The sequence below is a fragment of the Papio anubis genome, chromosome 10 (genome assembly GCF_008728515.1).
Source record: "Papio anubis isolate 15944 chromosome 10, Panubis1.0, whole genome shotgun sequence".
NCBI classification, from domain to species: domain Eukaryota; kingdom Metazoa; phylum Chordata; class Mammalia; order Primates; family Cercopithecidae; genus Papio; species Papio anubis.
In genome coordinates, this window is record NC_044985.1 from 61,336,662 (window position 1) to 61,350,156 (window position 13,495).

Below are 13,495 nucleotides of genomic sequence, written 5' to 3' on the forward strand. Positions count from 1 at the left end.
GACGGTTTTAAAAACGTGAGTTTCCCTGCACAAGCTCTTTCTCTTTGCCTGCTGCCATCCATGTAAAATGTGATGCTTCACCTTGCCTTCCACCATGATTGTGAGGCCTCCTCAGCCACATGGAACTGTATTTTTTCTTTTGTAAATCGACCAGTCTTGGGTATGTCTATCAGCAGTGTGAAAACAGACTAATACAAATATGCACATTATAGCTGGAGCCAGAGTGGCCATTTTGTGACTATGAGGCAAACTTGACTATGGCAGCCATGTGCTAAGGAAAGATAAAGGAGAACTAGGTTTCTTTACCTTTTTCTTTCTTTTTTTGTTTTTAGAGTCTCACTCTGTCACCCAGGCTGGAGTGCTGTGGCGCAATCTCAGCTCACTGCAACCTCCACCTGGGTTCAAGTGATTCTCTTGCCTCTGCCTCTCTAGTAGCTGGGATTTCAGGTGTGTGCCACCAGGCCTGGTTAGTTGTGTATATATATAATTTCTTTTAGTGAGACGGGGTTTCACTATGTTGGACAGACTGGTTGTGAACTCCTGACCTCAAGTGATCCACCACTTTGGCCTCCCAAAGTGCTGGGATTACAGGCATGAGCCACCATGCCTGGCTGAGAACTAGGTTTCTGATGGCTACGGAACTGCCATATAATAGCACTACAGCATTGGCTTTTCTAGATTATTTTTATTTTTCACTAGGAGCTGAATATAATTCCTAAATGAGAAAATTGATTTCATATTGTAGGTCTCTGTTTTCTGACTACTTGTGCAGGGCACAGTGTTTTAGGCGTCTTGATACTTGGACAAATTGATGCCCTGCATTGGAGGACTGTGTCTCTGTGTGTGTGTGTGTGTGTGTGTGTGTGTGTGTGTGTGTTTGTGTGTGTGTTATGAGTAGCTTTTTTTTGGCAGTGAGCTGTAAGTGAACTCTAGTAGACAAAAGAGGCTGTACATTGTCCCTTTACCCGTCTGCTGGTAACAGAACCCATTCCATGTGCTCTGATTAGTTCAGGCCAGACCAATGGAGAGCCCCAGTGATTGGTTTAGGGATTTTTTCTGTTTAGTAGGCAATATTTGAGATTTTAAAATCTAAATAATATGAGGCAGTTACCCAAAAAGCAGTAAAGATGATAAAGTCACAAAGATAATTGCTTAGTATGAAGGCATATTAGCTCATTAGAATCCAACACAACAATAATTCAGATTTGCAATTGGAATATTAAGGGCATAGTCTATCCAAGTTATACAAAAGATGATGTTTGTAGCATCAATGTCTAATATTCTGTAAGCTAATTATGTACTAGTAATAAGTTAGGAAGAGACCATTTTTTTCCCCCAAGATTCGAAGCAGATTAGTCGTGCATGTAAAAGTGAAAATGCAACAATGCTTTATAGCAGTTTTATCTCCATCTTTCTTTTCTCTTTCCAGTTCCTTCCTGACCTCTCAGGTTACTTGTTTTGCTTATTTATATGCACAAGAGACTCTTTTGTGGAAAATAATATTCACAAATCACATTAACATTCTGAATTAATGAGGCAGGGATGTTAGTCTTGTTGGATTAACTGCCTTGTTATTTCCATAATGTAGGGCAAGAGTCTGAAACTAAAATGTTTACAGGGCCAGGTCACTAAAGTTAATGAATGAAGTAGGCTGCATGATAGAGTTGGGGGTGGTGGGGACTATGGCAAACAGGACATTTTACAATTTTAAAAACTATATTCAACTAAATGAAACATGTCTGTGAGTTGAATCTATTCTGTGGGCCACCTGTTTGCTTGCTGTGATAGAAAGTAAAGCACATCTTGCTAACATGAATTAACTATTGAATATTCACGTGCCCTATGTTCCAGAAGCCATACTTGGAGTTCTTCATATGTGAGCTGATTACAACTCAGAATGGTGCTGTGAGATAGCTAGTATTGGCTCTGTTTTGACAGATATGGGACCTGGGATTGGAAAAACTAAGTTAAAGAGCCAAAGTTTACATGGTTAAGTACACAGCAGAGCTGAAATGTCAGTCCAGGCTTGGCTGAGTACAAGGCTCATGGTATCTTTACATCAAGGGTCTCAACTGGAACGCTAGTAACAATGGGTGTCTCACACCTTACTGCAGTGTTGAGGACAATGGTGCAACTTCTTTTATTCTACGTCTCTGATGCTGGTTCAGAACAGATTCACAGGAAAGTGGAGGTCTTGCTAAGTAAAGAAGACACACTACTTCCCAGACGTTAGATGTAGTCTGAGCATCTTTTATCTGTGACTTATCTACTCTACCCTGCCCTGGGAAAGTAAAACAAGAGTTTTAAGTTGTAAAGGACAGGCAAGCCTAAAGACAGCTCATGTAAATGGGAGCAAGAAGAACAGTTTCTTGTGTTATAACGAGCCCCTCCAGGATGCTGTCCTTGGTTATCCTGTTGGTTGGATTTTCAGAGCAGACTGGTAGCTAATCAATCATGTTCATTGTGTTGGCAACTTTTGACTTGGAAGGAATGGCTGCTGACCCAGAAGCCACAGGCTTTGATGAATGGGGCTTCATACAAGAGGTGGTTGGAACATGTAACTAAAAAGCGGCCACATGGTAATAATCCACTTTTCCATATACTGGAATGTTTTCTGCTAATACCATGCCACCTGAGATTTTATAGAAATATATAAAACTCTATTATTTTTTCAAAGTTCAATGTGTAAAAAGGATCATTTAAAACTTTTAGTTTGTGGCCGGGCGCGGTGGCTCAAGCCTGTAATCCCAGCACTTTGGGAGGCCGAGACGGGCGGATCACGAGGTCAGGAGATCGAGACCATCCTGGCTAACACGGTGAAACCCCGTCTCTACTAAAAAATACAAAAAAACTAGCCGGGCGAGGTGGCGGGTGCCTGTAGTCCCAGCTACTCGGGAGGCTGAGGCAGGAGAATGGCGTGAACCCGGGAGGCGGAGCTTGCAGTGAGCTGAGATCCGGCCACTGCACTCCAGCCTGGGTGACAGAGCGAGACTCCGTCTCAAAAAAAAAAAAAAAAAAAAAAAAAAAACTTTTAGTTTGTTGAGCTGCAAACATTCATTCACTGTACATTTTTTGTATATTTCCCATGTGCCTCAAGTTCTAGGATTTCCTAAAATAATGGGTAGGGTGTCTGTGTGAGAATGGGTGTACAAATAGAGAATTGCAAATATCTGTCCTTGGTGCAAATGGTGCTCTGGGTAAGTCACTATAGGACCTCAAAGAATGGATTCCAGAATATTCTATTAGCATTGGTTTTAATTTTTTAGCTTATATTTGAGAGTGCCAAAAGAGTCCCAAAAGAGAGTTCTAATTATACACACTAATGAACTGCTTAGTGAGCACCATGCAAATATGATGACTACTGAGCATTTCTTGTGAGAGTTTAAAGGTGGCTCCCTGCCTAGCACCAGACAGTGCTCAGATCTGAGATAGAGAGGAACCATCAAGCCCATGAATCCCAATGTTCCAGATCTACAGAGGACCCAAAGCATCCAGGAGAAATGCTTTGTCTTTAGGTAAAGATCCTTGGGGGATAAAAACCCTTTATTATTTTGGTGGTCTCTCTCCCTATGGCAAGGGAAACTTCTTTTTCTTAATTGTACAGCCTAATAAAGACAGTGGGGCAGCCTCAGTAGCTCATGCCTGATCCTTGGGAGGTGAGGTGGGAGGATCGCTTGAGACCAGGAGTTTGACACCAGCCTGGACAACACAGTGAAACCCTGTCTCTACAGAAAAATTTAAAAATTAGCTCGGTGTAGTGGTGTGCACCTGCAGTCCTAGCTACTCAGGAGGCTGAGGCAGGAGGATTTCTTGAACCCAGGAGTTCAAGGTCACAGTGAGCTATGATAGCACCACTGCACTCTAGCCTGGGTGACAGAGTGAGACCCTGTCTCCAAAAAAGAGTGACAATTTTGGGATAATAAAAATATAGAAAGGGAATATGTTACATTTACTACTAGGTATATGTCTGAGGAAGATACTGTATCATTAGCTGGCCTTCTCTTTGTCCTAGAAAGGGGCCAATCTGTCCACTGGAAGACCCGGTAGAAGGTATGTTATTGTGACTCTTCTTTAATTACATTGCTAACTCCCCAAAAGCCAAAGATATGGGAAAAGTTTGTTTGTGTAGGCACAGAGGGACCAGTATTTTCAATAGTTTTATTTCATTTTTACAGTGCAGTTAAAGAGGGAACATAATAATTTTATAAATTAAACTTCCTAATGGGCAACATTTTCTATCTTTTAAATGTTGGAAAGTTTCATATTAATTTAACTCTCAAACATTGACTATGTAAAATTAAATAAGCAGCCAGTAAAAAGACAAACCAGATTTCCTTTTGAACTAAATTCTAAAGCTTATATGAAAAAATAAGAATACCTAGAAAATACTGAAAAAGAATAATGAGGAAGGTGAAACTAGGATTATGAGACATTAAAATATATTATAAAGTGATATTAATTAAAATAGTATAACCAATAGAACAGATAGAAAGACTAAAATAGAACCAAAGTTAAGGGAATCAGTATATGATAATAGTGACCATTCAAATCATAAGGAAAGAGTTCAGTCAAAAACTGATGTGAAGAAAACTAGGTAAGATAAATAACAAACTTGGAAAAATATTTGTCACTTTTGCAAATAATAAGGGTTTATTTCTTTGATAGTGAGCTCCTATGGATCAGTAAGAAAATAGCACTAGTTCAATAGAAAAATAGGCAAAAATATAAAGCATTTACAGAAGAAACACAAATGGCTTCTAAGTAAATAAATCTATACTAAAAATATGACCATACTTATTTATAATATGAAAAATGCTAATTAAAACTATAATGAGATAAATTTTATACTGATCGTATTGGCAAAATTGAAATTTGGTAATACATTGTGTTGATAAGGGCATAGAGAAATAGACATCTCAGACATTACCGGTAGGAATATAAATTGGTTCAAACTCCACAGAGAGAAATTTGGCTATATCTATCACAATCTCAAATGCTTATACACCAAATGCCCAGTTATCCTTCATTTCTGGGTATTTCTCCTACAAATAAAGTATGAAAATTGTGTATTTACAAGAATATTTATTGCACATTGTTTACAACAGCAAACAATTAGACACAACATCAATGTCCATAAATAAATAATTGTTTAAATAATTTATTTTTCATCTTTAAAATCTAATACTATGCAGCCATCAAAAAGAATGAGACATCTTCTGCATGGAGAATGAAAAATCTAAAAAATAAATTAAGTGTAAAGAAGCAAGATATGGAGCAGGATATACACTATGCTCATATATGTTCATATATAAATATGCACTTACACATAGATACATATGTGTGAGCATAGTATAGATACATGCATATGCACTATATTTACATAGAAAACAATGTATAAGCATTATGTATTAAAAACAGTGTAAAAACACGCTGTATCCATGTATAAACTATCTTTAGAAGCATACACAAGAATTGGTTAACAGTGGTTGCCCCAGTGAAAGGAACTGGGTAACTTGCAAAAAGGAGTGTGAGGGAGGATCTCTTTTCTCTGATAATTTGTGCCTTTTGTACTTCGTGAATTGTGTTCACTGAGGGTGTCTAAACTATTTAGCAATAAAAAATTTAAAAGTCTATCATGAACAGATAGAGGAAATAGCAATCTTTGGTCATGTGTAGAAGTATTAAGGCATCTGATTGGTTAATTGTTAAAAAAGGCTTACAAGTACAGGGGCAAAAAGGAGAAATGCTTATTTCCACAAAGATCAAAAGAATTTAGTGCTTTACCACCATAATTCAAAAATAATTTTAATACCTTAATGTATGTTGCAATAACATTGTATATAAATAAGCACCCCCCTCCTTCCACTCCCCCATCCACATCACAAATAAAGGCTGACTACCTCATTGCCCCTCAACATTTCCTCTGAAAAGCGATCAATGTCTCCTGCCTGGCCATTAAATAGATTTTGAAAAACTCTTCAATCCGTATCAGTCTCATATCCTTATTTAGTTCCTCCAATTTGCCCTCAGCTGGGAATTCTGCAGGCAACTGTGATTCTGTTGTGTTCACCACTCATTTGAAGGGTCCCATCCATCATCATTTCTAGTCCTTTTCTGATGCAATGTAGCTTGTTCTTTGTCTTTCTTATAAACTGAATGGCTGTTAAATTATCCATTTATCTTCCTTCAGATTTTCTGTTCAGTTTCTCAGGCCCTATCAGGGCTGTCTTTTCTACCTTGTTTGCTGACTTTTCATTCCATTGCCCCTGTTCTTGGAGGCATCTTGGTTCACCATGCTGCCCTTCAAAACAAACTCTCTGGTTCAGTCTGCTTTTCGCTTGTTTGAAAGCAAGCAGAACTTGCTACTCAAGTAGATTTCCTTTAAAAATTCTGTTCCTTTGAATAGTTTTGAAAACTTTGAGGTAATATATTTCAAATTTTATACGTAGATAGTAGGATATATTGGAACAAACCTAAAACTAAAAGTCCAAAGTCTTGGGTTCTAAACCCAGCTCTGCCATTATCAAGTCAGGTCACTTAATAGTGACCTTTCAGGGTTTTGCTTTCCCCTCCTACAGATGGTCTGCAGGTACTCACCTAGTTAACTATTCTAGAATAAAAATACCATGTTTCTTCTGTTAAAGGTGACCCAATAAATGATCTCAGGTTTGTATAATACTAACGCCTGCACACACATTATCTCAGGCAGCACTGAGTCGTACTGGTTAGGAGTCACAGATTTGAAAGCAGAAAGAATCTATGCCCTGTCACTTACTATATATTCTTAGGTAAGTTACAGAAGCTCTATGGCTTCAGTTTTCACATCTGAGAAAAAAGGATCCTCATAGCATCTAACTTGGTATCGTGAAGAGAATTACATCAGATCGGGCCGGGCGCGGTGGCTCACGCCTGTAATCCCAGCACTTTGGGAGGCCGAGGCGGGTGGATCACGAGGTCAGGAGATCGAGACCATCCTGGCTAACATGGTGAAACCCCGTCTCTACTGAAAATACAAAAAACTAGCCGGGCGTGATGGCGGGCGCCTGTAGTCTCAGCTACTTGGGAGGCTGAGGCGGGAGAATGGCGTGAACCCGGGAGGCGGAGCTTGCAGTGAGCCGAGATCAGGCCACTGCACTCCAGCCTGGGAGCACAGCGAGACTCCGTCTCAAAAAAAAAAAAAAAAAAAAAAAGAGAATTACATCAGATCATGTTTGGAAAGTTAGTCTTGAGCACATACTAAGTGCTCAAAAAATGTTGTTATGGACTCACTACATCTTTGTGAGGCAGAAAGCTTGGCTATTATACATCCAAATTTACAGCAAAGATACTGAAGTTGAGAGATGATATTAATGATAACAATAGTGACTCACATGCTGGAGGGCTTTAACTATAATAGGTGTACTCTTTCCAAAGCTTTTCCACATACTTCACCTCCCTTGGTTCAGACTCTTGGAAAGGCTGCTATTGTCTATCATCAATTCCATTTGCTCCAAGAAGAAAGTCACTTTGTGAGGCCCAAAACCTTTAAAAAGTAGCAGAGTGAAGCTGCTTTCAGCCAAACCTACAAGCCGGTGGTGATCACCATAAAAAGAAAGCTGAGGATGGTGAGCCCTCAGTTTATGAGTGTAGAGGGCAGGTTTGAAAGAGGACTCATAAAAACACTCAGCCCTTACTGCCTCCTCTTAGGCCCTCATCTTAGGTCTTTCTTCTCCCTCCTGCTGGCTATCTTTCTGTATGTCTCTGTTTCACTATTTCTCCTTTCTTCTTTAGATTTTTCAGCTGTTCAGATCACCTGTAACACTAAAACCTAAATTCGATGATGATATATTAAATCAAAGGCTTGGAGAATAATTTGTCCTTTTTTTGTTATTTTATGGTTCTATAGCTCATCCCTCTGCTTGTAGGAGTTATTGGTTCAGATGCTGAAACTCCCCTAATTCACTGAGGCCATTGTGAGCAGCAAGTATAACCTCCCTAGTTTCTCATCCGTGAAATAAAGGCAGGAATGTTAACACCGCCACAGGGCAATTCAAGAGTGATAGGTTATTTCAGGGCATCCTGAAAGCACAAGATGCTGAGGAAATGCAAGCGCTTACTAGTAACAATGTGAAAACCCAATCTTTCCCGTTCCTGTCACTCTCTTGCACTTGCTGTGTTGCTGAGGCAGCCCTGTGGGGTCTCCCAGTGGCTGGTAACAACACACACACTGCTGCTGCAGCTTGGATGAGGGAGGAAGTTGGTAGATTCAGCTGTGCTGGGCATCCTGGCTGAGTAACAGAGACAGTGAATGTAAACAATTAAGATGTTCTAATAAAGGAACACAAAGAGGATCCCAGAGGCTAGAATATCTACCTCCTGGGGGCAAACAGAGGTTTCCTAAGAGCCTGTCATGTGAGCAGAGTCCTCAAGCAAGACTAGGAGTTGCATGGGGAGAGGAGGGAAGGTAGGCCTGCAGATGGCTGGGTGAGCACAGGCACGGGGTGTGGAACATTAGTGAGGTAGCAATTAGGGAAATGGCAGGTGGCCACTTACGGCAAGAGCAGAGAGTACAAAGGAAGGAGAGAAAGGAGGTGGGATGGGAAGGTCAATTGCGCCAACTGAGATTTTTTTCCTGTAGTAAGGGGAAAGGAGGGCCCGAAGGACTTTAAGCAGGTGAGCCATGCAGTCAGCTGTGCTTTGGGAGGATAGCTGTGGTGGTGACATGGAGCCTGGAGGATGGGACTATATGTATGAGACTGGGGTCAGAGTGGAGGCAGCTGGCAGGGAGGCAGTCAGGAGACCTTACTAATATAGGGGATCCAAATGAAGAAGAAAAATCATGATGGCACGACTAGAAAGTAATAGAGAAGAAAAAATACCCCAGGCATTTTGGCCTTGTTTTATAACATATTTCTTAGCTTTTTGATGGCATTGGAAGTTTTTCTGAAGTTGTCTTTTGTTTCCTGCCTTCACTGTATGCTCTGAATTCCCTTCTCTTTCATGCTTTTTACTTTGCATCTATTCTTTCATATTGAAGGCTTTGCTAAAACATTCTGTGGCCCTTATCTGTTTGCATATATTTAAATGCAAGGCACTGAAAGACGAAAGACCTATTCAAGGCAGAGTACAAAGTGGACCAAGGCAGGTAAGTGGGAGAGCCGTGACTGTCAACTGGTGGCCCCATTTTAAGGGCATCCTGCAGGAAATTGGTTCATTGAGAGAATCTGAAGTGCAAGTCCATGCAGATCTTTTCTCTGAGGCTATTCTGTTTCCCTAGAGAAGAATCCCACTTTTCTGCTTCTGGGGGTATCTGGCTGCTGGCACTCCAGGTGCAGAGTCATAGGGCATCTGAGAGTCCAGCAAATCATTCCACGGGCTTTAGATTTCAGCCACAGATTCTCTTCATGAGTACTCTGAGAGAAGAACTCTCTTCTGACTTGGCAGTGGCTACACAGTCTGTTGACCTGGCTATGTGATTGTGGGAGATTCCTGAGATCCCATTTACCAACTTCTAACCTTTCTTTCCCTCTTGTTTCCAGGCTGATTCCTCAACCTCGCTGTTGTGAATTGACTTGTGTCCTCCCAAAAGCTATGTTGAAGTTCTAACCCGGGTACCTGTGAATGTGGCCGTGTTTGGAAATAGGGTCTTTGCAGATGTTAGTTATCAAGGTAAGATGAGATCATATTGGATTAGAATGGGCCCTAAATCCAATAGTTTGTGTCTTTATAAGAAGGTCATGTGAAAACACAGACACAAGAAAATGTTATGTGAAAACAGAGGCAGAGGATGTCAAGAACTGCTAGCAGCCATCAGCAATGAGGAGAGATGCATGGAACGGACTCTCCCTCAGAGGCTTCACAAAGAACCAGTCCTGTCCACACATGGAGAGAATTCGTGGCTGAATTCTAGCTTCCAGAACTGTGAGCAAATACATTTCTGTTATTTTAAGCCACGCAGTTTACTGTACTTCGTTACAGCAGCCCTCGGAAACTAACATATCCACTCTTGGCTGTTCCTAAGTCCTGAGCCTCTCAGGCATTCCTTCTGAAAGGCAGATGGGCTGGCTCCCTGTTGCTCTCCCCTTGTGCAGACATTCTGGGAGATTACTTCCTTCTTAGCTTCCAATATTTGAGGGTAGCTTATCTCCACTTATTTTCTGTTTCCTTCAGAGTGTATATCTTTCTTTGAAAAAAAGAAATGCAACTTTATTATTTCTAATCATGCTTAATAGTATTAAATAAGTCAATAAAATGAGGTGCCAAAGTGCTCATTTCAGAATTATCTCTATTAGGAAAAAAGTAGGGGATAACTAAATAAATTACAACAAGTCAATTGATCAGAATACCAGACTGTCATTTCAAAGGATAATGTGAAAGCTGGATGCGGTGGCTCATGCCTGTAATCCCAGCACTTTGGGAGGCCAAGGCGGGTGGATCACTTTAGCTCAGAGGTTGGAGACCAGCCTGGGCAATGTGGTGAATCCTCGTCTCTACGAAAATACAAAAAATTAGCTGGGTGTGGTGGCGTGCGTCTGTAGTCCCAGCTACTCAGGAGGCTGAGGTAGGAATATTGCTTGTGTCTGGGAGGCAGAGACTGCAGTGAGCCGAGATTGCACCATTGCACTCCAGCCTGGGTAATAGAGTGAGACTCTGTCTCATAAAGAAAGAAGGAAAAAAAAAAGGACAATGTAAAAATTATGTAGAAACATGGAAACATATTAAGAACTTTATGTTAAGTGACCAAAGCAGAGTGTATTACCAGAATACACTCATGTACCCTGGTAAAAATGTGTTTGGATGTGGACAGTAGTATGAAGGGGTATCAGAAATAAGAGAATGTGAGGTTCTTATTTCTCCCAACAGTCACTCATGACAATTTAGGTATTCTCTAATGTATATTTTCTTTACTCTTCTCATTTGCTTTTGATACCTCAACAGCAGAGTTTTTAACATTCACATATATATATTTCTCCTTTCCTTCCTCCCTCCTTTCCTCCTGCCCTTCCTGCTTCTTTCCTCCTTCTTCTGAAGAGAGCCAAAGAAGAGAGGGTCATGAAGAAGAGGTAAATAAGCTTTTAAAATATGCTCTCTAAAAAAACTAGATAGTTACTTAAGGGAAGAGAACATTCCAAGCCTTGTAAGGACTTGGGGTTAAGAGACATTTAGCTTCATTATTCCAAAGCAGAAATCCTTTTAAAAAAGAGTTACGTATGTTGGTCAGCTGGATAAGGAGAATTTAAGATAAGAATTAAGATCTTATCTTAAATCTGTCCTCAAAAACCTTATTGGGGGTATATTCTATTTTTTCCATTGGATTCCAGCATTTTAATATGGATTCATGGCACCGTTTGAGCTCATGAAATATATATGAATAGGAATATATTAACACTAACATATAAAGAATGGGTATTTTTTTCAAGATTGCATGAAATAAAACAAATTATAGTCCATTTTATTTACCAAAAAATATACATAGAGATGGTTGTTTATCAGGTCAAACTCCTTTTTGGAGGTGACAAACATCAAGTATTCTGGAAGAACTTTGAGATGTAGCGAAGGGTATGAGATGCCTTCACCTGCCAATTATCATGCATAATGTTGGAAGGAACAGGAACTTAATCGTTCTTCTATTAATGAGTCCTCTCTGCTACTCAGAACTTCTTCCTACCCAGCACATTCTTTTTTTACTTTTCCTTTCTTTCTTTCTTTTTTTTTTTTTTTAAAAGAGATGGGGTCTTGCTCTGTCACCCGGTTAGAGTGCAGTGTTGCAATCATAGCTCACTGCAGCCTCAAACTCCTGGGCTCAAGCAATCCTCCCACCACAGACTCCCAAGTAGCTGAGACTACAGGTACACACCACCATGCCTGGCTAAGAACAGAGCATATTCTTAGTTGATGTTTGCACTGATTACTTTTAGACACTAGAGGATCCTAAAAGTTTTCTGAGTCAAAGAAAGATTAAACTATAATCATGATAAATTTAGTATTTTATTGTATTATAATTTCTCAAAATCATATGTATGCAATATACAATATATATTTCTTGAAATCTATCTGTGACATATGCTAGCTCCATCTCTTAACCTGAATATAAAATAACTAGAGGACTATATTTTCTGGCAATGCTGGATAAAAGAAAATTTAATGTATTTCCTAGATGAAAAAGTCAAAGCTCTGAAAAATTCATGGCTATTAACTGGCCCTTTACAGTAGAATTCAACTATGATGAGAACCAAACCACTTTATAAAAAGATATCATAGGCCATATACTCCAGCTTATGGGCAGGAATATAACAGTGCATACTCTGATGAAAGGTTTTATACATAGTCATGTACCTCATAATGGCATTTCAGTCAATGATGGACCATATCTACAACCACGGCCCCATAAGGTTATAATACCATATTTCTACTGTACCTTTTCTATGTTTAAGTATGTTTAGATGCACAAATATTTACCATTGTGATACAGTTGCTTACAGTATTCAGTGCAGTAAAATGCTGTACAGGTTTGTAGCCTGGGAGCAATAGGTTATACCATATAGCCTAGGTGTGTAGGAGGCTGTACAATATAGGTTTGTGTAAGTACACTATGATGTTTGCATGATGAAATTGTCAAAGATGCATTTCTCAGAATGTATCCCTGTTGTTGAGCAACACATGACTGTATTTATAGGTGATAACTAAATGACATTATAAACTTACTTCATACATTCCACTGCTTATACTGCATCCTATCATTCACATTTCTGTTTCTTCATTCCTTTGCTCAACAAACATTGGGCTGAGCAGCTCTGATGTGCTAGCACTGTGCTAGGTGCCAGGAATATGGTGGCTCCAGGAAACCAGTCTAATGGGGAAGAGACAGAAAGATAATCACACACAGAGTGTGTGGTTATCAGGAGATGGAGACAGTGCTGTGGAATGTTGTGGGGAAGCAGAGGTTTTACAGAAGTGACAGCTTGGGCTGGTGTCTTCCAGGCAGACATGAGAGCGAGGAGGCATAGGCAGAGGCCAGGGAAAATGGACCAAAGGGCTAGTGAGTCCTGTGCTTGGGGCAAAGGGTATCTGGCAAGGAAGTGGGCAGGGTGACAGGAGATGAGGCCAAGGAATAGGTGTGGGCTTCAGAATGAATGAGAGGGTTTCTGAATGCTAAACCAAGGACTCTGGAAAGTAGACCTTATAGATTGTGATAGTAACCTGCGGTCTTTAAAGCAGGGAGATGCTGTGATCAGACTTTTTTTTTTTTTTTAAAAAAAAGATCATTTTGTCAAAAATTTGGAAGATAGACTGTAGTAGAGGGGCCTATAAATTACATAAAACCAACACTTTTGAATATTAATGTTTCTCTTCCATTCATATTTGACTAACAACACATAGAATATTTTCTGAGATAAACAGACTTTACTATCAGCAGCACTCCGATTTGGGTACATTATTATGTAACAAGGACAATATTTTGAGAATAGTAAGCCAGTGCATTTTCCATTCTGTTTGAATGGTGATGCCTGGGGCT

General features: G+C 39.9%; 1 protein-coding gene and 1 long non-coding RNA gene across 3 annotated transcripts in view; one reads left to right on the forward strand and one right to left on the reverse strand.

The window, feature by feature from the left end:
- The window catches only part of PDE11A (phosphodiesterase 11A), a 455,368-nt gene that overhangs the window by 16,366 nt on the left and 425,507 nt on the right, over nt 1-13,495 (reverse strand). The window lies entirely within an intron of this gene.
- The window catches only part of LOC103876349, a 51,850-nt gene continuing 47,961 nt past the window's right edge, over nt 9,607-13,495 (forward strand). Inside the window, exons 1-3 of the long non-coding RNA XR_004176579.1 lie at nt 9,607-9,648; nt 9,758-9,900; nt 11,011-11,042. This is a non-coding gene — a long non-coding RNA (uncharacterized LOC103876349). The remainder of the gene's footprint in view (nt 9,649-9,757; nt 9,901-11,010; nt 11,043-13,495) is intronic.